Source organism: Miscanthus floridulus, chromosome 7, assembly GCF_019320115.1.
Source record: "Miscanthus floridulus cultivar M001 chromosome 7, ASM1932011v1, whole genome shotgun sequence".
NCBI lineage: Eukaryota > Viridiplantae > Streptophyta > Magnoliopsida > Poales > Poaceae > Miscanthus > Miscanthus floridulus.
The window spans coordinates 86,626,317-86,643,469 of record NC_089586.1 but is presented as its reverse complement, the minus strand read 5'-3'; the positions used below and the strand labels follow the sequence as shown (position 1 = coordinate 86,643,469).

At 54.4% G+C, this 17,153-nt stretch overlaps 1 long non-coding RNA gene across 1 annotated transcript; it reads left to right on the top strand.

The window, feature by feature from the left end:
• Positions 1–1,111: 1,111 nt before the first annotated feature.
• On the top strand, positions 1,112–16,343 carry LOC136463691 (uncharacterized). The gene is made up of 2 exons (XR_010761056.1): positions 1,112–1,259; positions 16,080–16,343. It is a non-coding gene; the product is annotated as an uncharacterized lncRNA (long non-coding RNA).
• The last annotated feature ends 810 nt before the right edge of the window (positions 16,344–17,153 follow it).

Here is a 17,153-nt window from a genome sequence, read left to right as displayed (position 1 = left end):
TATATTTTGTTTTTGCAAATTCTCATCAAAGATGTGTATATCTAAAACACGTCTTTGATGAGACAAAAAAAACACAAACAAACACTTTGCTTTTCTTTTCTAATAAATGAAGCCAACCCAACTTTTATGTACAGATTGGTTCATGGATTCATGCATCGGTTGGACCTATATAAGTTCACCTTGCCATAAGTTTTTGTTGCAGATATAAAAATCATAAATCAAGATTTGTTGAACAAAAACGGCATGGGAGGCCACAAACTTGCTTCAAATGGGGGTCTGGCCGAGGACGATCGACCTCATTTGGTGGCCACTCTCACAACGTGTATGTGATGATTCTTCATCAAGGACCCGTTTGTTTAATACATGTCGCTGATGTCTTAATATCAGTTACACATTTTTACACGCCAACAGACATAAATTTCAGACATATTTTTTCCATTTCTCTTATGACTATTTATCCGCGTCTCTAATATGTGGTTTTGACATAGTATACTAAAGTGTCATCCACTCTTGAAGTGTCATGAGGTCAGTATTCTCCAAAACATTTGCCTAAAGTAAACAATGTTTCCCTCAGGAGAGAACACACACATACATATATAGCCACCTCAATTTACGATAATTTTATATACTAATTTACGATCATGTCAATACATATTTACGATAGTTGGGTTACTATAACATACGGTGATATTTACCATAATGTTATAGTAAACCACTTAGCAAAGAGTTACTATAATCTCGTAAATTAACATAGTAATTATTGTAACTTAAAGTAACTACAGAATAAGTTATTTTGTAGCTAGCTACAGGTAGTAGTTATATATATATATATGGATTTTTACCAGAAACTCGTAGGCAGTGGAGGAGGCACCGGGTATGCCATGTATGCATTGGCATACCCTGCAGCACCGGCAAATAGAGTATATTATATATACATATAACTGTATAGTAATAATCATCTGAATTGTAAAAAGAAAAAACAAAAAATGGAATCCTGCTCTCTGGATCACGCCACCACGAAAGGCCCATGTGGGGCAGCCCACGCGACAATTTAACGAAAGGACCAGGAAACGCCCTTGGTCACAGCCTCATAGGCTCACTGCCCCACGCGATGACGCGAGTAGCCGCCGAGCGAGTACGCTGCACTTTTCCTGATTCCTGATCTAATCTCGATTGGTGGCGACGGAGCGAGATGAACCGTCATGGCGCCGCCGCTCGCAGGATGCCCTGACGCTTGATGCTTTGACGACAGAGACGCGGTGAGTATGCGACACCTTCCCAATTTCACTTATCGATCTATTCTCTTGTGCTATTCATCTTTTTTCAGAAATTATTGTATACTTTCATAGGCTAACATCACAATTCATAAATAATAAAATTATCGAATATAAATATCAGGGTATCCAACACTTACGAGACGATAACCACTAGCCTTGACCTAGTCGAGGGTTAAGGATAACATGACAGCCCCGGCCGACCCCCGGGCGTAGGGTTCGTCTCGCCCGACCTCGAGGACAAGGGCCCCGTCTCGCCCAACCCCGAGGGCGCAGGCCCCGTCTCGCACGAGGGCGCGGGTCCCGCCTCGCCCGTCCCCGGGGTCGTGGGCTCTGATCTCGCCCGACCTCGGAAGGCGCGGACCCCGTTTCTCCCGACCCCGAGGGCGCGGGTCCCGCCTCACCCATTCCCGGGGTCGCAGGCTCTGCCTCGCACGACCCCGGAGGTCGGATCGCCCACGTACGGAAGATAAGGTCCAGGGGCGGGATCGACGCCGCATTGACCGCCCATGGCGCACGGATTTGACACTCCGACAGGTCGGTACTATGCCACCAGTCCTCTGCCGCCCTCGACCGCTACGAACATAGGGTGCAGGCATGAGATCGTGCCCCAACGCTAGGGAGGGCCCCGGCGCACCTCGACATAGCTGGCGGCTGCCGAAAAATGTACCTCGGCACTCGCGTCACTAACAGTGTCGGGTGGACCGGCACTGTACCACTTGGTTCCCGTGCGACTCCAGACACGGGATCTATCAACCATACCGCACGGCAGGAAGGATGAGGCGCCGCCCGCGTGATTTCACTACCATCTACAGGCCCTGCAGGACCCGCCCGCGGAGGAGAAGGGCAGCGCCGCCCTGGAACTATTCCCTATTTCCTATTTTCTCTCTCTCTCTCATGTACCCCAGGTCCTTCCCTTAGTTTATAAAAGGGAAGGCCGGGCACCCCATTAAAGGGATGGGGGGACTAACTCATCGAAAAAGACCACACCACACACGAAGCACTCAAACTCCACCACAACTCACAGAGACTTGGGACCCGCTCCCTCTTTCGACCGTTTGTAACCCCCTACTACAAACTTGGTGCCAATAACACGAGCAGCCACGAACTGGCCGTAGGGACGTTCTGCCCGAACCAGTATAAACCCTCATATCCTTTGAGCACAGCCATCCAAAACCTTGACGCACAATACACAAATTTACTAGTCGGCGAATTCGAACGCCGACAGTTGGCGCGCTAGGTAGGGGCCTTTTTGCGCATCACGACGATCTTAACCACCCAGTTTTGGATGGCCACCCATCGCATCCACTTCACCCTAGGCTCCCATATCCGGTTTGGGAGCCTGGACTTCCTCTGCACCGGGGTGGAGTATGACTTGGTCCTGCTCCCTCCCTCTGTGCCGGTTGACCATGTCGCTAGCACAGAGGAAGGGCTCACCACGCTCCACCTGACCGGGTCTGCTGACCCGTCTTCTGACGTCGACTTTGTCACCGATTCGATGGGTAGCCTCCATCTGCAGGTCACCTCAGAGCTCCTCGAGAGTCTTAAGGCGGCCTCAGACGCCGGCTCCTGCGAATACGACCGCGGCTGGGACGACGCCGACTTCTCCGGGCTCGACAACCTGGGGGCTTTGCGACATTTTCTCAGCAACTGCGACTACCTCCTCGACACCCCCTGGGACCAATGCCATCCCAAGAAGACCAACAACATCTCTCCTTCCCCTATGTCATGACATAGCTCGGTGAAGGAGAACCGCTCTCCCCAGAGAGTTCCTCAAGGGATGCCTCGACCGCAAACCCTTTTGGCCTCCGCAACTCTGCGGAAGTCATTAGCAACTACGTGGCGCAGCGAATGCGCCCGTCTGACATGGACGACGAGTTCATGGGGATGGCAGACTATGCCTCGGAGTCTATCTACGATCTCCTAAGGATAGACTCCGAATCCCTCTCCGAAACCCACTCTAGTGATGGGAGCCACCACCCCTCGCGCGAGTGTTTCATGGCGAAAATCCACGACCACCACACCTCGAGCACCGATGACACGGAGGGTCACCCACGGGGAGTCCCTGCTCATGTCCCGGCGGAGGGGCGGTGGCCTCGCATCCATCGGCTCCAGCGGCCTCCGCACCACCCATGCAAGGGAGACTGCGGTTGGAACAGCTACAGGCCCGACAGCGGGAGCTCGACGAGGCGCGCCATGAGGTGGAACGGGAGCGCACCCAGCTCGAACAAGAAATCGAGTGCCACCGCGCCGAACAAGGGCGCACACGAGCCAGGGCCCGCGACGTACAACGGCAGATCATGGAAGACGACGATGGTCTCCCACGATTCACCTGAGCCAACCAAAACATTGCCGCTGTAGTGGCTTTACTCCGTGGCCTCCCGGCACCCGCTACCCCCGAAGAGCGCAAGACCCAATGAGATATCCGCGAGCTGCTCGGACGCACGGCGGAGCAGCAGGCAGAGAGCTCGCAATCACGATGACACGGGCATGACGCCAGTTAGCGCGCTTCCGCCGGGCGCAACACGGGTGATGCATCGGTCCACCAGGCACCACAAGGTGCAAGGGTCGCCGACTTGCCCCTAGTTTGGGAACGCGTCAGCTCCATTCACGACGCCCGAGTCATCCTAGACGCTCGCAGGCACGAAAAGGAGGATAGACGGCAGGGGGCCAACCGCGGCTACCACCCACGCCATGGCGGGCGCTACGATGCCGATGAGGACCAAAGTCCGAGCCCCCCTCCACCAGGGCATCGGGCTTTCGATCTGCATATACTCCGTGCACCGTTCCCGCAGTGTTACCACGCGTCGACGAACGTCCTCAAGTACTCTGGGGAATCGAACCTCGGCCTTTGGCTTGAGGACTACCAGCTTGCTTGTCACGCCAGAGGCGTGGACAATGATGACTTCATCATCCGCAACCTCCCCTTGTACTTGGCCGACTCGGCCCGTACGTGGCTGGAGCATCTTCCACCCAACAGCATACAAAATTGGGCGGACCTCCACGAAACCTTAGTGGGAAATTTCTAGGGCACCTACACGCGCCCTGGAAACCCCTGGGACCTCAAGAACTGCCGCTAGAGGGCAAAGGAGTCCCTCCGGGACTACATCCGATGCTTCTCTCGGCAGTGCAACGAGCTCCCTAACATCGCCTACGCCGATGTTATCAGCACATTCTTATCTGGGACCTCCAACGAGTCCCTGGTCCACAAGCTGGGGTGGAAGAGTCCGCGGACCACCAAAGAGCTCCTCGACATCGCCACCAGTCATGCCTCCGATGAGGACGCTGTGGGGGCTATCTTTGACCGCTCCAAGAGCGAGGCGAGGCAGGATGAGGGGGCCTCCAACCTCTCCGGCAAGAAGACGAAGAAGAACAAGCAGTGGTGCGAGGGCTCACTCGTGGCCACCGTAGAGCGAAAGGGCAAGAAGGCGCCCACCGAGGGCATCCCCGACCACTTCGAGAAAATGCTCGAGGGGCCATGCCCGAACCACGGCTACCCCGTCAAGCACGCCCTCAAGGATTGCGGTCTCATGAGGAAGTTCTTAGCCGGGGGCTCCAAGAAGGGAGAGCCGAAGAAGCCTGACCCCAGCGGTGACGACACTGAGGGCGAGGATACGGTCTACCCAACCGAGACCGCATGCCTCATGATCTTCGGCGGACCCGACTCCTACGCCTCAAGGCACCGACAAAAGCTCGAGCGCCGTGAGGTCTACGACATCGAGCCGGCCACGCCCGTCTTCCTCAAGTGGTCTGGCTCGCCCATCACCTTCGACCGATCCGACCACCCAGAACACATTCCGCGTCTAGGCTGATACCCGCTTGTGGTCGATCCCATCATTGACACAAAGCGGCTCTCCAAGGTGCTGATGGATGGAGGCAGCGCCCGCAACATCATCTATGCCGACACCCTTGATGCCATGGGCATGAACCGTACGCGCATCCGGCCAAACAGAGCGCCTTTCCATGGCATCGTGCCTAGAAAGTAGGCCATCTCACTCGGGCAGATCGACCTGCCCGTCACCTTTAGGACTCCTTCTAACTTCAGGACAGAGACCCTCACCTTTGAGGTGGTCGGGTTCCATGGAACCTACCACGCCATCTTAGGACACCCATGCTACGCGAAGTTCATGGTCGTCCCCAACTACACATATCTTAAGCTAAAGATGCTGAGGGCAAAGGGCGTCATCACCATCGGCACCTCCATCCAGCAGGCTTACGAGTGCAAAGTGGAATGCTGTGAGTTCACCTCAGCAGTCATTGCCTCTAAGGAACTTCTGGCCATCCACCAAATGGACGATGAGGAGGCGCCCGACGCCAAGAAGGCCACCGGATCGTTCAAGCCGGCTGAGGACACCAAGGAAGTCCTCATCAGCCCCAGCAGTTCGGAGGGAAAGACGGTGCGCATCGGTGCCACCCTCGCCCTAAAATAGGAAAGCACGCTCGTCAACTTCCTCCGCGAGAACAAAGACGTCTTCATGTGGAAACCCTCGGACATGCTAGGCATACCGAGGGAAGTCACTGAGCACGCCTTGTGGATCAAGCCGGGCTCCAAGCCAGTGAAGCAGCGACTGCGCCTCTTCGACGAGGAGAAGCGCAGGGCCATCAGCGAGGAGGTTACAAAGCTTTTGGTGGCCGGATTCATCAAGGAAGTGTACCACCCCGAGTGGTTATCCAACTCTGTTCTTGTAAGAAAAAAGAAAGGGAAATGGAGGATATGTGTTGACTACACGAACCTTAACAAGGCGTACCCTAAGGATCAATTTCCTTTACCGTGCATAGATCAGGTAGTCGACTCGACGTCGGGATGCGAAACCCTATGCTTCCTTGACGCATATTCCGACTATCACCAAATCGCGATGAAGGAGTCCGACCAGCTCGCAACCTCCTTCATCACCCCATTTGGATCATATTGCTATGTTTCCATGCCATTCGGTCTAAAAATGTCAGGGCTACATACCAGCGATGTATGCTAAAATGTTTCGGAGACCTCATCGGGCGAACCGTTGAGGCATACGTGGACGACATCATAGTCAGGTCCAAGTGAACCGAAAACCTCATAGCCGACCTCGAGCTGACCTTCGACAAGCTCAGGAAGAATGGCATCAAACTCAACCTCGAAAAATATGTTTTTGGGGTTCCAAGAGGTATGCTGCTTGGGTTCATCGTCTCCGAGCGTGGCATCAAAGCCAACCCCACAAAAATCATGGCCATTACTGAAATGGGCCCGATTCAGAACCTTAAGGGGGTACAGAGGATCATGGGATGCCTAGCAGCGCTGAGCCGCTTCATCTTGCCCCTCGGCGAGAGAGGTCTACCCCTATACAGGTTACTGAAAAAGGCCGACCGCTTTGTGTGGACTCCCAAGGCTCAGGAGGCACTTGACAAGCTCAAAGACCTCCTATCCACTGCCTTGGTCCTGGTCCCACCGGTCGGTCAAGAACCGCTCCTACTCTACATAGCGGCCACCACCCAGGTGGTCAGCGCCGCTCTTGTAGTAGAACGGGAGGAGCAGGGACGTGCCCTCAAAGTGCAGCGCCCTGTGTACTTTATCAACGGGGTCCTCTCCGACTCCAAAACCTAATATCCACAGCTCCAGAAGCTCCTATACGCGATCCTCATCACCAAAAGGAAGCTTCGACACTACTTCGGGTCACACCCAGTGATGGTCGTATCTTTCTTCCCCCTTGGGGAAGTCATCCAAAACCGTGAGGTGACGGGAAGGATCGCCAAATGGGCGCTCAAGTTGATGGACCAGGGGATCACTTACGCCCCTTGAGCGGCCATCAAGTCCAAGGCGCTCGCCGACTTCGTTGCAGAATGGATCGAGGTCCAGATGCCATCTGTGGCCGTTGATCAGGAGTACTGGACGATGTTCTTTGATGGGTCACTGACCAAAAAGGGCGCTGGTGTAGGACTAGTCTTCGTCTCACCACTCGGTGTATGTATGCAATACGCGGTCCACCTTCATTTTCTAGCTTCCAATAACATAGCGGAGTATTAGGACCTTGTCAACGGTCTGCGCATTGCCGTCGAGCTGGACATCCATCGGCTGGAAGTCCGGGGCGACTCACAGCTCGTTATTGGCCAAGTCATGAAGGACTCAAACTGTCGCAACCCCAAGATGGTCGCGTACTGCCGGGAGGTTCATCGACTTGAAGAAAGGTTTGATGGCCTTGAGCTGAATCATGTCCTGTGAAGCGATAACGAGGCAGCCGATACGCTGGCGAAAATCGCGTCCAGCCGGGACCCGGTCCCAACTAAAGTCTTTGCCAGTGACCAAAACCAACCCTCGGTGTATTACGGCGAGCCGGGAGGGGTCGGCAGCCAGCCACCCTCCCCAGAACAGGGGGGCGACCTACCACCCTCGGGGGCTGACCCCTTATTAGCCACGCAGCCTTCATGGTCTTGCAGGTTGATGAGGACAGGGCAATCAAACTCAACCCCCAGGCTAACTAGAGGATGCCATTCCTCGACTGCTTGATCCGCGAAGTGCTCCCCACAGATAAAATGGAAGCACGATGGCTTGCGCAGCGAGCCAAGTCCTTCGTCATCGTCGATGGGGAGATTTACAAGAAGAGCCATACCAAGGTTCTGTAATGCTATATCCCGATCGAGTAGGGGGTCAGGTTGCTAGAGGACATCCACGGCAGGGTCTGCAGGCATCACGTCGCGTCACACAGCCTGGTCAGAAACATGTTTTGGCAAGGATTTTACTGGCCGACAGCAGTAGCCGACGCCGAGAAAATCGTGCGCACCTGCGAAGGGTGCCAATTCTATGCTTGGCAGACACATGCCGGCCCAAGCGCTCCAGACAATCCCCCTCACTTGGCCATTCGCGGTCTGGGGACTTGATTTGGTCGAACCTCTCAAGAGGGCGCCCGAGGGCTACACCCACCTCCTAGTCGCCGTGAATAAGTTCTCTAAGTGGATAGAAGCCCGGCCGATCTCTAGGATTCAATCGAAAGAGGCCGTCGTGTTCTTCACCGACATCATCCATCATTTTGGAGTCCCCAACTCCATCATCACCAACAACAGGACGCAGTTCACAGGAAAGAAGTTCCTCAGTTTCTGTGACAAGCACCACATCCGAGTCGACTGGGCCACTGTGGCACACCCCCGCATGAACAGGCAAGTTGAGCGCGCCAACAACATGATCTTACAAGGCCTCAAACCTCGGATTTTCAATCGACTGAACTAGTACGGCAAGCGATGGTTCGCGAAACTGCCTTCGGTAGTCTGGAGCCTGCGGACGACCCACAGCTGGGTAACCGGCCATACGCCCTTCTTCATGGTCTATGGCACTGAGGCTATCCTCCCCACTGACCTTGAATACAGGTGCCGAGGGTGAAGGCGTACACCGAGCAAGGCAATGAAGCATGCCTTGAGGACGCCATGGATCAGCTCGATGAGGCGCGCGATGTTGCTCTCCTTCGATCGGCCAAGTACCAGCAAGCGATGTGTCGGTACTATAGCCGCCGTGTCCTAGGACGAGCCTTTAGCGTCGGTGACCTGGTGCTGAGCCTCGTGCAGGGCAACAAAAACCGGCACAAGCTATCACCACTGTGGGAAGGTCCCTACATCGTAGCCAAGGTACTCCGGCCAGGCACCTACAAGCTCAAGGACACTGACGGACAAGTCTACTCCAACGCCTGGAACATCGAACAACTACATCGCTTTTACCCTTAGTTTGTTATTTAAGCTATTGATATGCTTATAAAAGCTAAGAATGATGTTTCTAGAAAATGAAAATGTTATCTCTTAACGTTTTCACTAGTGTTCGCCTGATTTCCAGTGATACCCGACCCTAGCGATGGCCTGGGGTCGGATCTCACTCGGGGCCTAACAAAAGTACGAATACTCAACGAAATCTTCTTTCTGCATTTGACCCCTTCTTATGCTGAGACCTAAAGGCAAGAGTTGCGGGAACTAGCACTGGGTAAAACCGGTCGGACTGCGAGAAACCTATGCCCCAGCGGCTACGGCACTCTTGCTCACCGGCGTAACCAGAGTTTGTTCCCGCACCTCGAGCTTTGAAACCCCAATGTTGGGAGAGATCGGATCGCATTAAGATAGAGTTACACGCAATTGGAAACATTTTTTCCATCCGACCCTTTCTTACGATAAGACCTGCGATTGAGGGTTGCGAAAAACTAAACACTGAGTAAAACTGGTCGGACTGTGAGAAGCCTACGCCCCAGCGGCTATGGTGCCACTTGCTCACCACCGTGATCAGCGCTTGGTCATTCGCAACTTAAATTTTCACTGTCCTATCATGAGTTAAGGGTCGGATTGCAATAACCTTTTTATACACATAAAAAAGAGCCAGATAACCTTTCTGGCCAAAATGAGAGTTAAGAGCTTGTTCAAGTTTTTTACAGCCCCGATGCCGAACCCGTCTAATTAATTAACCTCTCGGGGGCAAGATTTCTTTATCCATCTCCTCCATAGGGTTCCGCGCCGAGGAAACCACTTCCTTCTGGATTTCGTCCACCCCGGCGTCAGCATAGCTAGGCACTTCCTCCCTTGCTCGATTCAAGCCTTTGAAGGGGTGTCCCACCTCTCCAAAGCCTCGGGGGCTACACCCACCGGGTGCGCTCGCGCGCACCCACCGGAAGATCGAGCGAGGCGCCTACAAGCTCAAGGACGCCAACGGACAAGACTACCCCAACGCTCGGAACTGCGAATAGATACGTCGCTTCTAGCCATAGTTCGTCCAAAGCTTTTTATACGCTTATGTGTTTCTGAAATAGGAAATCCTTTACCCATAATGGTTTTGTTACCACCCTCAATGGATTTTAGTGAGTGCCAACCCCTCGAACGCCCAAGGATCAGCCCTCACTCAGGGGCTAATAGGGATGTACTTACATTCAAAAATACCTCGCACTCGACCCCTTTTCTACAATAAGATTGAAAGGTTAGAGTCGCGGAGAATACTGAGTAAGGCTGGTCGGACCGCAAGAAACCTACGCCCCCGAGGCTACGGTGCTGCTTGCTCACCAGTGTGTTCAGAACTCCTCACTCTGACCCGGACTCTAAGATCTTAACGCTAGAAAGGGATCGGACCGCGGTGCCTCTTCTCAATATCAAAAGGAGAAGAGGTCAAAAGTTTAGAACCCCTTTTTCCATTTGACCCTTTCTTACGATAAGATCTAGAAACAAGGGTTGCGAAAACCAAACGCTAAGTAAAATTGGTAGGAAGGCAAGAGGCCTACGCCCCGATAGCTATGGCGCTACTTGCTAACTAGCATGATCAGCACTTAGTCGATCGCAACCTAACTTTCTATGGTTTTGACACAAGCCAAGGGTCGGATCACAACGACCTTTTCATACACATGAAAAGAAGTAAAATCAGATAACATTTCTGGCCAAAATGGAAGTTCAGAACTTTCATAAAGTTATTACAAATCCCAAACTCTAGACTCGACTAAACTAACCACCCCCCTGGGGGAGGATCTCTTCTTCCATGTCCTTGGCCAGGTCTCGTGCTTGGGGAGCCACCTTCGCCTCGATTTCGTCCAGCTAGGCGTCGGTGTAGCCAGGCGCAAAGCCTTCACTCATCGCCCCCAGGTCGATGTTTTCATAGTGGGAGCGGGCGATCGTGAAGGCTCGCTAAACGCCGAGATGAAGCGCATCCCTCGCAAGCTCGCGTGCCCGGTCGGTAATCCCAACGGCATAAACCGCGAGGGAGCTGACCCCTTGCACCGAGGTCATCCCAAGGTCATCCATGACTAACCCGATGGCAGTGCGGAGGCTCTCGTGATTGTTGGACTCCGTTTGGAGGTTCCTGGATGCCTTGGCGAGCTTTTTTGGCAGGTCCTACGCCTTCACGGCTTCCGCTGCTAGACGGTCGTCAAAACCTGTCCAAGCCACGCGTTAGACCGCATCAGAAAGTCAACCACGACCCTTAAAAAATAGGAACGGTAGAGAGACCGAGGGCCTTACCATTCACTTCACCTTGGAGACGCTGGATCTCTACGCCACGCCGAATGGCCTCCGCAGCAAGCTTGCCGGCCGCCTCCCGGGCCGCTTCCTTTAGGTCCCTCTCGGCCTGGAGCTCCTGGCATGCCGAGTCATGCTCCAGCTCAACGGACCAAAGCTGGGCGTCCTGCTCCTTCAGCAGACGCTCAGCCTCCGCAGTGTCCGCCTACGCCTTCTTGGCCAAGGCCTTGAGCTTGCCCTTGGCCTGACGCGCAAGCTCACAAGCCTCCGCCTCCTGGCTCCGAAGGTTGGCTAGCTCCTGGTTCATGGAGGTGAACTCCTTAGCTAGCCTCTCGCGCGACTGCCTCTCCTCGATGAGACAATCCCAGATGCCCCTCTCCCGATGGAGGAACAGGGATTTCTCCCGGCTACGGTCCATGAGCGACTACAAAGGAAGCAAAGACCGTGAACGCACGAACCAAAAGCAAAAAGAGAAGGGGGCGGAGCACGGGGGCTCGAACAGATCATACCCGGCCTGCTGGGATGACGACATCGCACAGGGCATCCATCGCACAAGACAGCGAGAGCATCGCCACCTCGACCCCCTCGCGAACGCTCCCGCAGTCTTTGGCCTCCTCCTGGTCATTGAGGATGAAGACTGTCGCTTCCGGATCCTGCCTGTCGGCCCAGCGGATCTGAGGACCCCCCACGCATGTGGCTTACCGCCCCTCCGAACCAGAGGTAGCGATGGCCCCGTGTCACCGGAGATGTTGGCCCTCTCCGACAGGGACGTCTGGCCAACGAGGCCCGACGGCGTCCCCTTGGGCTGCGCCAACCCACCTATCGACGACACTTCCTCTAGGACAGACCCTCCGCTGACAAGAGATGACGAGGGCACGCGCGGAGGAGCCTCTGCCAACAACCCTACCGCTGATCCTAGCGTGACATCGATAGGCGCCGGACTCGGTCGCTGAGCCGCCAGACGCTTCTGAGGCGCCAGTTGCAGAGGGACCACGCGTCCCCCGACCCTACAGGAGGAACAATGATAAGCAACACTAAAACCAGTGCACAAAGCGACAAGACTTTTCTTGACTCACCTCGAGGACACCTTGCAAGAGCGCTTCGGGGCCGGGTCGCCCAACCTCAGCTGTGCCTCATCAGCGCGTGGACGCTTCAGACCTTCCCTCGTATCGGAGGGCACGGGCGAGGCAAGGGCATCCGACCTCTGTCGTGCCTCTTCAACGCGCGGACATTGCGGACCCTCCCCTGACTCGGAGGGCCTGGACGGAGCAGGGTCATCCGACCCCGGCCACGCCTCTTCGGTGCGCAGTGGCTCTGGGTCCTCCCTCGGCTCAGAGGACCCAAGCGCAGTGGGACGATCTGCTCCGACGATTTCTGCCGGCACAACCCCCTCCCTCGGCATGGGGGGTCCCGACACGGCAAGGCGGCCCGCCTCTATCGTCCTCGATGGCGCGACCTCCTCCTCCTAGCCTGGGACGTGGAACGCGAAGGGACCCATCGCCGGCGGGGGTGGAACCTCATCCTCGTCCTCAAGCTTGGCCCAGTTGGCGGCCTCTTCCTCATCATCATCGTCGTCGTCGCTCTCCTCCGAGCCTTGATGACGCTTTCCTCGCTGGAGCTTCGTCTGCTCCCTCTCAGCCTTCCTCGCCTTCTTCCGATCTTTCCACGCCTTTGCTACCTTGGCCATGGCGTGGTTCGCCGCCTTCTTGGCTGCATCCTCCAGCACTGGTGGATTAGTGTCACGGGCAACGAGGCTAGGCTACATGTTCCGACACTTAGGAACCAGAAACATAGGGGGGCTAAGGAAGAAGACTCGAGAAGAGACTTACGAATTCGACGAAGCCCGCGTTCGGCCACATCACGGGATGCCCCGGGACCGGGTAGACCAGGGCAAGGTCCACCGATGCGTCCACCGGGCACTCCATGGCCTCCTTGATATGTTACGCCACCTCACCGATGCTAAGTGCCCCGTCGGCAACCATCACTGTCCCCTCTGGCGGCACATCCGGCGTCATCCGATACATCAGAAGGGTGCGTGCCATCAATGGTGCCAACCTCCGAACGTGGTAAGCCCTAATGATGCCGCTCCCCCAAAGGTCGTGGGCCTTCAGAATCCCGATGGCCTAGAGGAGGTCGCGAAGCCTCTTCTGCTCCTTCGCGATGGGGCCATACCGCCACATCTCTGGTGCCTCCTCGATTATACGGCCAGAGAAGACCGGCAAGGGGTCGGCGGGGTCGTTCCTCAGATAAAACCAGAGTTTATGCCATTCCTTGTTCGATTTTGACAGAGGGATGGACATATACTCTGACGCCCGATTGCCCCGGAGGTGGATGCTCGCACATCCCATCAGAACTGCCAGGTCCGGCCTCTTCTTCTCCTTCTTCTGTTGCAACTCGACGAAGAAGAAGTACTTCTAGAGCTCGAAGTGGGGCTCAATCCTCAGGAACCCTTCGCACAGCGCGACGAAGGCCGAGATGTGTTGAATCCCATTGGGATTTAGGTGCTGCAGCTCGAGCTCGTAGTAGTGCAGCAGCCTGTGAAGAAATCGGTGAGGAGGGGCCATGAGCCTGTGCTCGTGGAAGGGGACAAAGGAGACGACGTAGCCATCGAGCGGCGCCGGCGCATCCTCATTGTCGAGCATGAGCCACTCCATCGCTGCGGTTCTTGCGCGAAGGAGGCCATTCTTTACCAGCCCCTCCATGCGCGAGTGGAGGACGTCGGAGCGAGGCCACAGCTCTTTTGGCAAACAGGGGTGGCGACGCAGAGGCGTTGGTGGTGGCGCAAAAGGGGGAAAGAGAAGGGGAGTCCCCGTATTTATGGATGCAGGGCGGAACCTAAACCAACCACACTAGACTTCGCGGAATCACAACCCTTGCCGGATCTGCCTCCTTGGATTTCTCGACAAAATCACGCCTAAACCACGTAGCGCCGCATGGTAAGTGCAGGTAACAACCCCTCTGTATTTATCACATCGTGATTCTAGGGGCCACGCATGCACCGCTCCTAACCGCTCCCTCGAAGGCCGCGCCGGACAATGGTTTTTTAGCCCCTCGAAATGGGCCAAGCCACCACAGGTAAGAAGGGATACGGGGCTGAAAACGCCCCTACGACCCATTAAACACCTAAGAGTTCGAAGGCTGGCCCACCAGTGGGTTCGCAGCCGCTCTAGGGCACCCTAGAATAAGGGGAGGCTAAGGACGGGTCTGCTAGCGGCCAGTACCCGAGGCGCGCGGAGCACCACGGGCGTCCTGACCCTCGTTTCGAGTCTTGGATGATGCATGGTCCATGGTTTTCCTCGAAAGAAGGCAGCGAGCCCTCAGGACCGGCCGAACGGACCCGAGAACTATATGGACCAGCCATCGAGAATTTGGAGTCGGTCACCAGTTGACCTCGAATTGGGCCCCCACAAAGGGGATGCCGGGGCTCCACTTGAACAAGCCCGTTAGCAACTCACCGAGCACCGTGCTTTGTCCGGCGAGGAAAAGCATGGCACGGCTCAACTCCTCCGTTCTAGCGAATGAACATGCGAGGGATAGCGATCACAAGATGAAACGACCCCTCGACCGGGCCCCTGCTTTGCGCGGGAGCTTGGGGCTCGGAATCACAAAGAGACCGAACACGCGGTCATAGAATGAACGATGGACCACCTCAAAAAACCTCTGAAGGAGTGTCCCACTCCTCCAAAGGCTCGGGGGCTACTGTCGAATATAAATATCAGGGTATCCGACACTTACGAGACGACAACCGCTAGCCTTGACCCAGTGAGGGTTAAGGATAACATGATAGCCCCGGGCGACCCCTGGGCGTGGGGTCCGTCTCACCCGACCTCGAGGGCGCGGGCCCCGTCTCGCCCGACCCTGAGGGCGCGGGCCCCGTCTCGCCCGAGGGCGGGGGTCCCGCCTCGCTCGTCCCTGGGGTCGCGGGCTCTGATCTCGCCCGACCTTGGAAGGCGCGGACCCCGTTTTGCCTGACCCCGAGGGCGCGTGCCCCATCTCACCCGTTCCTGGGGTCGCGGGCTCCGCCTCGCCCGACCCCCAGAGGTCGGATCACCCACGTACGGAAGATAAGGTCTAGGGGCGGGATCGATGCCGCATTGACCTCCCAGGGCACACGGATTTGACACTCCAACAGGTCGGTACTGTGCCACCAGTCCTCTGCTGCCCTCGACCGCTACGAACAAAGGGTGCAGGCATGAGATCGTGCCCCAACTCTAGGGAGGGCCCCGGCGCACCTCGACGTAGCTGGCGGCTGCCGAAAAGTGTACCTCGGCACTCGCGTCACTAACAGTGTCGAGCGAACCGGCACTGTACCACTTGGTTCCAGTGCGACTCCAGACACGGGATCTATCAACCATACCGCACGGCAGGAAGGATGAGGCACCGCCTGCATGATTTCACTACCATCTACAGGCCCTGCAAGACCCGCCTGCGGAGGAGAAGGGCAGCGCCGCCCTGGAACTATTCCCTTTTCCTATTTTCTCTCTCTCTCATGTACTCTAGGTCCTTCCCTTAGTTTATAAAAGGGAAGGCCGGGCACCCCATTAAAGGGATGGGGGGACTAACTCATCGAAAAAGACCACACCACGCACGGAGCACTCAAACTCCACCACAACTCATAGAGACTTGGGACCCACTCCCTCTCTCGACCGTTTGTAACCCCCTATTACAAACTTGGTGCCAATAACACGAGCAGCCACAAATTGGACGTAAGGACGTTCTGCCCGAACCAGTATAAACCCTCGTGTCCTTTGAGCACAGCCATCCGAAACCTTGACATGCAATACATAAATTTACTAGTCGGCGGATTCGAACGCCGACAAAAATGTTTAATTATTTTACCATTGTGTTTTTTTAATATTTGTGTAGACTTTTTCAAAAGCATGCAGCAAAGAAAGCAGCGGCGGCGGCTGCTACTTCTAATCGTTCTCTTGATCCGATTGAACATATGGTGGAAGGGCAGACTCATGAGAGAGTAACTGAGGAAATTGTAAATTATATGCCACCACCACAGCCGTCTTCACTGCCACCAGTTTATGACATCGATCGCCTTACACATGATCTAGGTGAAAGACATAATCAAGACATTTATGTCCCTTCGAAAACGTCAAATAAAATAATCAGAAACTAGAACTGCAAGTCTCTAGTACTCTTTTATGCCTTAATTTCAATTATTGGTATGACTTTTGAATTATTTATATTGTATTTATTTGATGCTTTCAGCTTAAACTATGAATTCAACAAATTACGTTGTCAAATTTATAATTATTACCGAATTGCTAAAATAAATTTATCGAATTGTACATAAATTTTTTTTCTGACGGCATCCTCTAAACTAAAATGCTAGATTCGCCACTGCTCGTAGGTTTCATGGATCCATCAAAACTCGAAAGCACATGTGAGTCATATGGGGAAAGTAAAGGGCCTGTTCGGCTACAGCGGTTGTGACTAGGGATGAAAACAGATCGGATACGAATGGATATCACTCATATTATATTTGTTTTCATATTTCTGTTCGGATTCGAATTCGGACACGGATAGCGTTCGGATACATATATGAATACGGATTGACTCGGTTACGAATACGAATAATGAGTATCGAATACGGTATGAATCGGATTCGGAGAAGGTCGGATACAAATATCTATTCGGATATTGAGTAAAAGCAGCATATATATATATCATACGTGCACAAACCATTACACCACTTTATGAGTCCATAACATAATCCATCTAGATTAAGCCAAAAGACTAAAGAGTAAAACAATAAATAAGATAAAGATACAGATACATCATACATCAAACATCATACAAGCACCAATCTTTGCGGCATGAGTAGAAATAGCCAAGCTCATGGCTTCATGGGTCTCATGGAGTCATGGTCATGGATTCAAGATCTACAATCCTTGTATAGGCCATTTTTTCATTTGAGAAAGTTTGAAC